Below are 14,279 nucleotides of genomic sequence, written 5' to 3'. Positions count from 1 at the left end.
TATTATATATAATAAATTATTAATCTTAAAATTACTAAATATTATAAAGTATATAATATTGCTGCTGATTTGGAAATAAATTCTTAGACACTGTATATTTTATCCAATATTTATTATATTAAAGGTGAACGTTTTTCATATTGACTGGTTTTGCATAGTATTTCTAATGTTTGTATGATGGCGTAGATTATATTTGTTAGGTGATTTTTTTCAATAGGCAAGTCTTATATATTCTTTTCAAGTAAATTATGGATTCAAAAACTGCAACATATTGTTAGTTTTAAGAACAAGATTATTATTCAAAATAAGCGTCTTAGAACTACAGGAAATGGCGGCAGAGTCAGCTTTAACATCTACTAAAAACAAAGTTTTTATCTCTGTGTTTGTGATGAATAGTTAGTACTGAAAGTATACAGATATATTATATAATTAAACCAAATATACATCACTGGGTTCAATTTGAGAACTGAGACAGTAATCTAATATTCAAAATAATCAATATAATATTACTTTGCCAGAACGAGACGCAGCAGTAATTTAAAATACTCATAGCCTAACCCTTGTGTGCCTTAAGGGACAACAGGATCCTAATTTTCTAAATTAAAACTTTGACAGGCCGCGATTTTGTATTGGATTGAGATGGAGGGGAATCGTTTTCGGCATTGTTTTTCTTTTCCAAGGACATTTAAAATGAGAAATGTCAACACAGGTATACATTTAAATATTTTGAGTAACTCTCTAAAATAACTGTTTAGGGTTAGGAGTTGAAGGTCTCGTATACCCCAAAAGCCACGTTTATTAGTCTTAAAACGATACTTCCAAGAATATTGATTGATACATTTCAGTTTAGAGTTAATGGGTGGGGGGAATTTTGGAACACCTGTTATATAAGAATACGCATAATAATAGTATACAATTATAATTGCATAAAACAGTGCTTCCCAAAGCGTGTGCCCCGGGGCGTCTCACAATCCTGCCAGGGGCGCCGCGGGTTGAGCTACAGTGATTAAGAAAATATCATATAGTGTGAAAAAATTAGAATATTTATTTATTGCTGCCTTTATGCTAGAATATATTTATAATGTCATATCGAATCATTTAATTATCATTGATAAACCTACATCTCCATAAATTACTTTTATATACCTTTATATTAATACAATTAAGTGCGAACAAAAGAAATTGCTGCGTTATCGTATGAATAGCGTTCTGGTAAGAGACTCGCAGGCGCAATCATCACTATTTCTTAGAACGTGTTGCCTTGACGCTACACATCACTCCACCCAGACAAGCCAATAAGCATGATGTTGAAAAAATGTGTTCTAATAAGTAGTCTACTGATAGTGGCAGATCAATAGGGGGTCGAAAAGGGGGCTTCAAGCTAGGGCGAAAGGGACCATTGCGGTTTGGGCTCCGCAATGTATGATCCATACAAAAGCATTAGCCGCTGAACATCTCATCAAAGAACTGTCGGATTTACTTACTACATGAAGAACACCCCTAAAAAGTAAGATTTTTTTAAAAAATGTTCAAGGATATGGGATCTGACAGCCCATTTTCTATTCTACAGTAGTTCTTGATAGTTGCCTCTTGATAACACACTTTGTAGGGTGTTTGAGCTGAGAGACGAAATATATGCTTACCAAAAGGATAAAAACCATGTCATTGAAAATACATTATTTTTGTCGAAGATACTTTTCTTACTGTATTGTTTTAAACTTTGAATATACTAAGTAAGTCATTGAAAGAGAAGAAGACAAATATCTTAAACCTGTAGGACGTAATAGAAGGTTTAAAAAAGAAACTCCATTTGCGGATGGATACCATGGTTAAAGACGAATACACTAGATTTGCCGCCCCGAAATAGTTTATTAAAGAAGATTTTTCTAAACATATTTTGATGAATATCTCCCTATAAACGATGTCAACTCCCTTATGGACATCCGATCCATTTAACCAAGACATAAATCTAAACGTTGAAGTGATGAACAACAGGTTGAATTCCAACATACTTTTGAATCCAAAAACTGGATTCAAAACGAATTATTTTATAGAGTTTTGGTGTAACGTCGTAAAAGTGAAGCAAGCAAATTTCCAGGAAAGCGTTGCTTTCGATGATACTCTCTGCTACTTTCTGCCTTCTCAGTTGTGGCAGCCATCAAATCAAAATACAGACCAAACTAAAAAAATTGAAAAGTTACTGTATTTTGAAAAAAGTATACATTCGAAAACCAATTATAAAAGCCTGTTGTAAAGAACAGGCTCATTCACATTTTAAAAACTTTTAATTGGATCCTATAAAGTGCTTGACTCTTATAACTCTTAAAACAAAACTGCTAACCCGTAATAGCCTATGTAGCGATATAGACACAGAGAGAATGTTTTTTGTATCTCTGTATTATCAGATACGGGTTAATTGACCTCATTAAACTCATTATTTACCTTTGAATAAATATTTGTTAATATAAGTACTAAAAACATCTTTTCCCATTTTTAGAGCAAACCTAGACGAGAATAAACGAGCTCCACGGATCGAACTTGTTTTCTCCCAAAAATATGTAAAAGGAACTCCCAAATACAGAACGTTATGAAAACCATTATATAATTATGAGCAGAGCACTGAATAAGTTATTAAATATTTAAAAAAATAGCTACAAAGTTAGACGTCTAACTTGCGTATGCTACTGTTTCTAACAGGAGATTTTAATGTACTATTTAAAGGAATAATCAAATCTTTCGCATAGACTTTTAACGAATTTTTCCGATTGGCTTGCGTGAAACGTAAACGAATATCAGGAACTGTGATGAATTTGAGTAGATACAATCTGACTAGCTAAACTGTAACTTTTATGAAGAAATCATTGGATTATTAAAACAATATTTAAAATGTTGAACGATTTGTACTTTACTTACCTCTATATATTTACTTGCATTACTCCAAGTATAGCAACAGAATAATAATATTGTTGTTCTTTAAAAACTTAATAATATTGAATAGTACAAAGTTTTACATGATCGTTAAAAATATTGTTTTACTTGCTATTTTTAAGATGGTATTTTATAATACGCATACAGGCAAATATGTGAATGAATTATTATGTTAATTATAAATTCATAATACTTTAATGCTATTTTTTATCTAATCTATAGAGATGAGCTGAGGGAGTGGGGTGCCACGGAAAGTAGTACAAAACTAAAAGCAGCCTTGAGTCCAAAAGTTTGGTAAACGTTGACTTAAAACGTACGAACATTTGCTATAAAACTGAACTCCGGAAGGAAAAATATGACGTGATCCACATTTGGATTATCAGCCATTAAATTTAGTTTACGAATGTTACAAACAATATGACCAGAACACGATTGAAACTAAACCTGAAATAAAATGGGTCTGAGTTACAAACTCGTGTTACGCCAAACACTGGAACTGTCAAGAGAGATGACAAAGCGACATTTCTCCTCCTGACACAACCGACATTGTCACAACCTTTCTTTTATTTCTTTAGAAATGAAAGTAGAGTTTTTCTGGAATGAATGAAACTGCTCAGACGTGAACAAGTTGTGGGTTTAAATGCGGTTTATAATAACACGACGAAATTGCTCATTCATAATTCATTCAAATACACTAGAATTATCCTTACTAGTTTCATTATGCCAGACACTGCAAAATTCGCACATATTACGTATTCCGATATATTACCATAATAAGAAAATAAAAATAAAAATCAGTACTCAAGAATTTTATGATTGGACGAAAAATAATTGAAAAAATTCATTTATAGTTTACTAGTATAGGGCATTGTATGTAATTATTTCAAAATAAAAAGTATATTTATCAAAATTATTTTTGGAATGTAAAACTTCTTTTCTGTTAGGGAGTATATTTTTAATGTTTTCTGACATTGATTTTTGCTGATATTATTTTTCTAATATGTATTGTTTTTTAAGATTATATTTATGTATTTTACAACTAAAATATTCCGTCTATTTCAAATAATAAGTTGACGAAGATTAAACATTTCCAAAATTACCACAGCGTAAACAAAACCAGTTGAAAATTATGAACTGATAATCAAAAACGTAAACATATACAACTATGACTAATAGATATAAATCTTGATCAAAAGAAACAATTCTATAAAGCATTTTCAGAAAGTTAAAGAATATCATGTATACACAAAATGGGTTTCGAGAGTTTGCTAAAACAAAAAAACTTAACAGTATGCGAAAAGTTAAAAATGTTAATGCAAAATCTTTTACCTCATATCTTTTACGTCCATCCATCCATCAATAATACGTGAACTGTTTATACAGGGTGACTGGCTCTTGGTGTGAAAAATTAAATCTGGTAATAATATAGACATAGGACAGTAAGAAACTATTATTTAAAAATTGTTATCTGAACAATCCTGTTAGTACCGATTTTTTCCCTATTTTCAGAAAATTTATGTAATTATGTAAAAAGCAGCATTTTTCTCCAATTTTTACTTTGTAAATAATTTTTTATAGGTGCTTTCTGAAAGTTCATAAAATTTAAATAAAAAAAGACCATAATAAGCAATTCACATAACTTTATGTGATACTTATTACCAATAAAAGTAAGAAAATTGAAATGTCTTTTAAAATTAAAAATTTTTTAAAAAACCTATATTCTTAGCAAATTTAAGCGAGATTCAATTGTAAAATTTCACAAAAACTTGTCCATTTAATAAGCTACTATTTAACATAAAAAAGTATTTATTTCTGTTTCAAATAGCTGCAGAAAAGTGAAGTTGAATGTGAAAAAACAGAGGTTTTAATAATAAACAAATAAAATCAGATTTTATTTTTCCATTCACCATACTAGGATAGATAGTAAGAGATTTTTTCTGGGAGGCAGTGTGTACATCAAAGTTTACTACCAAAAACATAGCTGCACCACATTCCTGCATTATCTTATCAGTTGTCCTATCATTAGGTTCAGATAACATTTTCATCTGGTAATTCCTTGCAAATGAAAGTTATGTGATTGAAGAATGCTGCAACAACATGCCTAGGTGTATACACTGCTGAATGCATATCTTGTACTTCCAAACTAGTGTAGTGAAAGCTATAATGGAGTTCACTTCTCAAGAGTATGCAGAAATGCACTTTGTGTACAGTTTTTGTAACGGAAATGCACTTGAAGCTACAAGAGAGTACGCTCATCGATACCCTGATCGCCGAACACCAACCTCGGCAGTATTCACCAGGCTACATCAGCGACTAGTGGAGAGGGGCACTGTGTATAAATCTGCTAATGAGGTAGGTAATGTCATCCATGACGTTGGAGTGGAAGAATTGGATCTTGATAATGTTCATAATAATCCAGGCATTAGTACCCGGCAGGTTGCCCGTGAAGTTGGTATGTCCCAGTGGAAGGTTTTTGACATTTTAAAGAAAAATAAACTTCATGAATATCATTTCACTTCAGTTCAAGCATTGAAGCCAACTGAATTTGCTCCAAGAGTTGAATTTTGTCGCTGGCTACTGAACAGTGACAATAAGTAGTAACATTTTTTAAAGAAGATATTATGGACCGATGAGTCTTTGTTTACCAGAGAAGGCATATTTAATACGCACAATCTGTATTTATGGGCAGAACAAAATCCTAAAGCTACCAGGGAAAGATCATTTCAAACACGTTTCAAAATTAATGTTTGGGCTGGTCTGTTAGGGGACCAACTGACAGGACCACACTTTTTTTAAGAAAGCTTAACCGGAGAAAGTTACTTGCAGTTCCTTCAGCACAACCTTCCAGGTTTTTTTAGATGGAATTGACAACATTCAAAGAGACGAGATAATTTACCAACAGGACGGCGCTCCCACCCCCCACTTCAGCAATGTGGTACGTGAGTGGTTGACATTGAACTATCGAACATGGTTAGGAAGGGGTGGGTCTGTGGCTTGGCCGGCAAGGTCTCCGGACCTAACCCGTATGGACTTTTTTGCCTGGGGATTCATGAAAGATGAAGTATACTCCACGCCAGTAAACTCAGAACCAGAACTAAGAGGAAGAATATCAGCAACATTTGAGAAACTTCGCCAAACCTTATCTTTCAAAGTTACAGTTAGAGCGATGAGGAAAAGAGCAAGAGCATGTATTAGGAAACAAGGCAGGCAGTTTGAAAATGATATGTAAAATTTTAAAACTGTGTGAGGATTTTCTCTTTTACCATTACTAGTTGAAAAACAAATGTTTCTCCATTTTACTCATAATCGTAATAAAATGTGTGGTTTTTAGTGCATTTATAACTTTAATACCAACTCGTATTAGTGTTGTTTGTTTGTTACAAACCTCTATGTTTTTCCACATTCAACTCCACTTTTCTCCAGCTATTTGAAACAGAAATAAATACTTTTTATGTTAAATAGTAGCTTATAATAATATAATATAACAACATAACTAGATTAAAAATAACACATTTCTACATATTTTTAAATAGTGGACGTATCATAACTCTAAAATAAACTTACTAATCCCCACTATAAAACCTAAGTTTACAAGATACATAAAAGTTAGTAATAAAAATAAAAGCTTTTCGTAGAATTTCATTTTTAGTGATAAAAACGGTATAGATTACTTAAATAAAGTTATGGCGATTCTAACGAATATGCTACGAACAGGTTTACATATTACTCAATTATTAGGGTACAAGGTTTTGATAACATTATTACGTTTCTAGAGGGATTTAATTGATTATTCACTAAATATATATTCTCCATTAAATAGTCTTTTTGTAATAGATATTGATATAAAATAAATAAGTGTCGTCTAAAACTTCCATATAATTCAAGGAATCTATGAGAGAAAGATAACGGAATATAAGATGTGATATATTTTATCTTGTTTGATAAAGTTTTGAAACTCATATTCTCCGAACACTGTAGATACTCAGATTAACGATAGTAATTCGGTGTGATATTTTTTCATGCTCCATTCTTCTTGTTTTTCAGACCTAGTATCCCATCGAAGCGTGATAGACGGCTTTGTTCGGTAATTTGGAGGAAATTCTCAAGACCATAAAACCACCCTCCTTCCACTGACAAGATCCCTCAACGTCCACCCACCCTTAAGCAGCCACCTAATTTGTTGCTTGACACCAGTCATCTTAATGCCAACAACTCTGTTCCAAAAACAAGTATTGCGAACAAATCGGTATTGAATTTGGAGAATATCATCCATTCCGTCTTCCTTTGGTGGTCAGCTATAAAAAAACCATTACATTATTTAACATTTGACACCTATTAATGTGGACTATAAACAAACAGGATTTAGATCTTCACTGATATATACATTTATTGCCGAAATTATTTATGTACGTTAAGACGACTACTTAAATTAATTTGGCTCACAGCAAAAACGAGCGGAGTTGACTTTTCGAAGTGACCCCACCTTTATCGTAGGATAGGCATAGCCAAATTGAATAGTAGACAAACTGTTCTGTATTTACACTGTTGTCATTGCAAGATATATCAATCTTCTGAACCAATTAAAGTTGAAATGATGGTCGTTTAAAGATATTCTAATCTTCTAAATCGATTACCGATAGTATTTGTCTATTTTATAGCCATTGAAAGATATTCTATAAACTTCTGAACCAGATATCAATAGATCAATTTCATTAAAAAAAAATCCAAGCTTCTGAACCACCGAAAAATTATTGTTGATTATCTATGTGGTGGTAATTGAAAGAAATTCCAATCCTAAGAACAAATTATCAATAGTCAAATGTCTAAATTATGATCACTGAACATATTCCAATCCTCTAAACCAAATAACAAAAGGTAAATATCCAAATGATGGACATCAAAAGATATACTATTTCTTTAGCAATTAATTACTAATAGTTGAATGTCTAAACTATGGTCACTGAAAGATATTCCAATCTTCTAAGCCAATTCATTGCCAGTAGATCAATGTCTAAGTTTGAGGTCAGTGGGTCGGAGAGCGAAACATTTTCTGAGATCACCTATAAAGTAAAATAAACGTCTCTGCAGGATTCCATGGCTCTTGGCCAACTACTTTTTAAGATTTCATTAGTTGGTATTGAAACATTTAAGGCGAAATTGTGTTGTCTACTAGGAACTGGGATACACACAAAAAGAGAAAATCCTAATACGAGCTGACCTATTTCACTTAGAATAGTGTCATTATCCGTCGATATTAAAAAAAGTCGAATCTTTAAACAATGCAGATTACAGCATCTCTCCTATTATGAGTTCAGTTTGCAGAATAATTTAATCACTTGAATGAAAATTGCAGGTATTTTAAAACTTATTTGGCAATTTTAACATAGTTTATATAACAGGAAATAGTTATCAGGTATATAGAGTAGGGTGATGTGTAAGAATTGTTATCATCAGACTAAGGTTAGTGAAGACTTTTACTAAGTATGCTGGAAATATTTGTCTTCTGTCTGCTCGAACGATATCTCGAGATAAAATTGAGCTATAAACAAAGTTATGCATAAAGCTTCATTTCTTATAGGACATTTTGAGTTTGATTATGGTGCATGCAACTCAGTAGGATTTGGCTGAACGTTAGCAAATATTAGCTTTCCACAGAATACTTCTAGATGGGAGTGATGTAGACTTGAAATTTCGTATGAAACTTCAGCGAAGTTACCTTGTAGTATGTAAGTAGTTACAATGATATTGTACAAACTTAAACAAGAACAACAGAAAATTATACATTAGTCAATCTGAAAAGTCTTACTCGTGCTCGATAAAGAGTAACTCCCTTAATTATATGCGTTAACATTACGCATCATTAAAACCGTTGCTAACACTATTAAAAGAGGATTGAAATGTTTCTATTTTGCTAGAGAGATTTTTTGTTAAGTGAAATTAAAGTAACAATATTAATCTAGGTTAACAATAGCGACATTTCGATCTGCCAGTCTGTAATTTTAGTTTCTGATAATTCCTAAAACGGTTAGGATAATGCATTGTAGCATTGTATTTTGCTCCGATATTTGAATAACTAGCAAAATAATGTTTTGAGTGCGGGACTAAAAATATGATCTTTACTAGTTTCTATTTTTCTTAATGGTGGCTAAAATTTGGTATTTGACTGTTAGACTGTATATTTGTTCTGCATTTAAATAGTACAATTGTAATGTTATGTTTAATTCAATTAGGAAGGCATCAATATGGTCCTTTAATGATTAAATACGAATATTTGTATACCCAACATTTTGTTCCAAATCAAAGCAGTTGAATTTATTCAAGGAAAGCTAACTTTATATTATCTTACTAATAAAGATGTTTATATGTTTGTTCTGCATTAAAATAGTTGTTCTGCATTGTAATGTTATGTTTACTTCAATTAGGAAGGTATCAAGATGGTCCTCTTGTTTTGAAATACCAACAATTTCGTGCACATCTAAGCAGTTCAAGGAAAGCTCCATTTGTGCTACAGAAGAAATAAAAGGAAGGTTGACAATGTCGGTGGTGTGTGGCAGAGACGCGTCGCTTTGTCATCTCTCCTGACAGTTCCAGTGTCAGCTGTACCACAAATGTGTAACTCAGACCCGTCTGATTTCAGCTTTAGTGGAAATCGTTCACTGATCACGTTTTAAACTTTCACTCCGACAGATGCTACTGCCGTATTACACAGACTACTTGCGCCATCCATTAGGGTAGGTTTCATGTTACTGGTTCAGAATTCAGGCTTCACGAACACTATCAAACAGTTTATGGAGTGAATTTAAATAATATCCTTTACTCCTATATATGTTACTCGTAATGTATTGCATTGTTTAATTTACTAAATTCGGACTAACTAATGTAGAATTTAAACATAGTTCTATAAGACAACAAAATTATTAGAAGAGCTATTTTAAACACGTAAATATTGCCCGACTTACGTATTTCATTACGTAATAAAACATTAATTATTTAATTTACTAAGAGACATTGCAGTTCTAATAGACTTTTCAATAGGTATTGACCAAATACATTATATAATAACAATTCCACCAATAACTCATTATATGAAAACTTGTTCAATACAGTACAAGTAAAATACAAAGACAGTTACAAAAGAAAAAAGATAAGGACGTAAAAAGTTGATGGAAGTGTTCTCTGACACGGACGTGAATTTGTTTATGCAAATGTTTTAGATGTTTTAGAAACCCCTAAACTACAGATTAAAACAAACATAATTGTAATATTTTGTTATTGTATACCTATTTAAGAGAGACTATTTAAAGACTAGAGACCGTCTTAACATTATGGAGCTAAAATTGATTTTAAATGGTGATAATGACAATAAGGTGACGGAATGACTTATAATTAAAAAAGTTCGAGATGATTCACAAGGGGATTTTTTAATGCTTTACATCAATATTTATAGAAAAATTACGTACGAGCCAAATTCTAAATATTTTCATATTTTATCTGTTCAAAAAAGGTCATACATGTGCAATTGGGAATTACGTAGGGCGTCTTTGATATTTTTTGTAAGGATACCGTTTACAAGCTTACTTACTAAAGGTAAAATATCGTGACTTCAGAATCAGTATGAGGCGTGATTTTAAAAAGGGCGATTCCCATCATTTTACAATATATTTACTCAACTTACATGGTGCTCTTAAAATTTGTGAAAAACTAGTATTGTTTTTTATTTTCGTACGCTTACTGTACGATTGGCTGGAAGGTCTTAATTTTAAGGTCTTCAAGCTTAGTTTATCCATACAAATTATAAATTATTTAAAAAATTACTATATTGATTTGAATGCGGGGTGTGATGTCCAGTAGTAGTCATGAATTCAGAGACAACGATGGGCCTCATTCACGGTTGTATTTAGAGAACAATCATGTTTTCTCTTTTCACAAATGATTAGTCAGATATTTTAGTTGTCTGTTGAAACTTTGAAATGTATTACTATAAACAGCCGACATTGTTAGCAGAGCTGTTGTCGGGGGTTGTTGTTGGGGTTGTGTTGTTGTGTGTGTGTGTTTGTTTGTTGTTGTTTGTGTGTGTTGTGTTTGTTGCTGTTTTTTGTAGCAGAGCTTCAACCTGGGGTTGTGTAGAAGATGAAAAAGTGAAATCAGTGCTTTAATATTTTATCAAAAGGATCTTTCGTACCACTATGTGTATGTGGCTCATATTGAAAGTAACTCTGAAAACATATATTTTCATACCCTAAAGATAAAATAAAATACTCATAAAGTATTACCTTTACCGCAGTGCATGTTACCCTATAAATTATCAATAAAGGCGTTCTATGGTGCAGGGATTGGAAGCGGTCAAATATATTTCGAAGCAATAGTGAAGTAGGAAGGCGGATGAGTGATGTAGAAAAATGATATAAAATACAAAAATATAAATAAAATATTTTGTTATTTTACATCAACTATCAGATTGAAAATGTAAAAATTGGAATAAACAAGTACACAAGGACAAATTAAAAATGTCTTTAACGAACAATCTAAATAATTATTATGGTCACAATAATTAAAGAATAACTTAATTTTATAGCAATATTTAAATCAAAAGAGAGCAAAAACTACACAATTACACCCATATCAATAGACAAACAAACATATACATACACATATCCATCTAAAAAGCAAAGCTATAATTATGTTTCCCGGTCAGTTTCTAATCGTTATTCATTGTTTTCTTAAACAATATTTCACATTTTTGCCCTCTGGTTATTAATTGGTATTCAATCAGCACCCTTAAGGTAATAGCTTGACATGACCAGAAAAAAATAATAATATAAAACACCAAAATATAAAAACTTACATTATTCGACTATAACCGGCAATTCTTTCCCTTGATCAACGGTTTCTAATTTAAGTAAATTGATTTCACACGGGTTCTTATTCATCATGAGACAGTATTTACATTATCTATCTGTACAGGAACTCCTACTGACAAGGTCAAGGTCGTGGGTCAAGTACTGCCCTCACAGTCCGCTTCGCCATTTCTCCTTCTACAACATTCATCTTCCTTCCTACTTCACCATTGCTAAAAAAAATATATTTGACCGCTTCCAATCCATGCACCATAGAACGCCTTTATTTATGACTTTTCAATTATAAGGTAACATGCACTGCGGTAAAGGTAATACTTTATGAGTATTTTAATTTATCTTTAGGGTATGAAAATATATGTTTTCGGAGTTACTTTCAATGCGAGCCACATACGCAAGGGTCTTTTGGTAATATATGGAAGCTCTGATTCCACTTTTTCATCTTCTACACAACCCCAGGTTGAAGCTCTGCTACAAAAAACAGCAACAAACACAACACACACAAACAACAAAAACACACACACACACACATAACAACACACAACAACAACAACACACACAACACAACAACACAACACCAACAACAACCCCCGACAACAGCTCTGCTAACAATGTCGGCTGTGTATAGCAATACATTTCAAAGTTTCAACAGACAACTAAAATATCTGACTAATCATTTGTGAAAAGAGAAAACATGATTGTTCTCTAAATACAACCGTGAATGAGGCCCATCGTTGTCTCTGAATTCATGACTACTGCTGGACATCACACCCCGCATTCAAATCAATATAGTAATTTTTTAAGTAATTTTATGTTTGTATGGATAAACTAAACTTGAAGACCTTAAAATTAAGACCTTCCAGCCAATCGTACAGTAAGCGTACGAAAATAAAAAAATACCAGTTTTTTCGCTAATTTTAAGAGCACCATGTAAGTTGAATAAATATATTGTAAATGATGGGAATCGCCCCTTTTAAAATCACGCCTCATACTGATTCTGGTCACGATATTTTACCTATTACAACAAAGTCTTAGTAAGTAAGCTTGTAAACGGTATCCTTACGCAAAATATCAAAGACACCCTATGTAATTCCCAATTGCACATGCATTACCTTTTTTGAACAGATAAAATATGAAAATAGTATTTAAAATATGGCTCGTACGTAAATTTTCTATAACTATTGATGTAATGCATTAACAAATCCCCTTGTGAATTATCTGGAACTTTTTTGATTATAAGTAATTTGGTCACCTTATTGCCATTATCATTATTTAAAATCAATTTTAGCTCCGTTATGTTAAAACGGTCTTTAATCTTTTAATAGTCTCATTTATTATTAAATATTCAGCGTAATGGACACATTTATACAGCATATAGAAACTTGGTAAAGTATCAAATTGTGTTACCCATTCAATCGATGTTAGTTTGCCAATTAGTTTATCAATTTTAATTTCAATGCTGTTTATCTCTGCCCGGCGTTGCACCCTGTCAGTACAGGGAAGCATGAATCCTGTATATCTGACCATTAGTACAGACCTTGAATTTTTTTATTGAACATATTGAGAATTATTGAAATTTCACGACAACAACAATGTCAGAAAGGAAAAAAAAAACCTTCAGGAAGCATTTTGTGATACAATTAGAAAGGAATATAAGAAGGAAATATCAATAAAAGAGCCCGGACATCAGATGTGAAAGATGAAGAGCAACTATAAAGGAACTTCTTTTGATTTGTTCTCTTGATTGCGGAAAATCTTAAAATGACATTGTCTGCATTGACCGCAGAGTAGTTCTGATCTGATAAAACAAATCCATTTCCAGAAAATGTACCAATCAGCCGGGATATTCTGTTGTATTGCGTAATACCAGAAATTCAACTGTAATTTAATGATAAAAAACAGTAATTATTTTATATTAGGTGAGCTTTAGCAAATTCAGTCACTCTTGAGACTGGAATATTCTAAAGTTCGTATGAAAACCATTTTAATGAACAAAATTTTAAATGTCAGTTCGCAGGATACATCGAGAACGACATGATATATATAGATCTGACATTTTGCATGCAACCTCAGCTCAGCCAGTAACAAACAAGTAAGGCACTCATATTTTGTATTAAAAATGAAGTATTTTACTGTATTTCATTATTTAGCATATTCATAAAGGTACTGTGTAAAGGAAAATTACAATTGCAACTGCAATTTACCTTCTAACTCTTAGCACACAGGACAGCAGAGAAATTGTGGCAAGGTGGTAAATCGCGTACTTGCCACAAAGAATTTGCCAAAAACCTTCAGATTGACCAATGTAACCTTTTTGATTGTAAACTACAATAATATAAATGATAAAATTGTGCAATATACGAGTATATTTTAGGAAGTGTAGATGTATTGTATAGAAGGGTTTACGACATACCTTGTTAACAATTTGTTTTGAAAACATTAAACGAAAATAAAAAATTAGATCGTAAACGAATTTCAATAATATTAAAACTTGCA

At 32.0% G+C, this 14,279-nt stretch overlaps 1 protein-coding gene across 1 annotated transcript in view; it reads right to left on the bottom strand.

Annotated features, from left to right (window-relative positions):
- LOC124357875 (guanylate cyclase soluble subunit beta-1) overlaps positions 1-14,279 on the bottom strand; it is an 824,835-nt gene that overhangs the window by 732,176 nt on the left and 78,380 nt on the right. The gene's annotated exons all lie outside the window — the stretch shown is intronic.

The sequence above is a fragment of the Homalodisca vitripennis genome, chromosome 3 (genome assembly GCF_021130785.1).
Source record: "Homalodisca vitripennis isolate AUS2020 chromosome 3, UT_GWSS_2.1, whole genome shotgun sequence".
Taxonomy (NCBI): Eukaryota; Metazoa; Arthropoda; class Insecta; order Hemiptera; family Cicadellidae; genus Homalodisca; species Homalodisca vitripennis.
The sequence above is the reverse complement of the archived record's forward strand: the minus strand, read 5'-3'. Positions and strand labels throughout refer to the sequence as shown.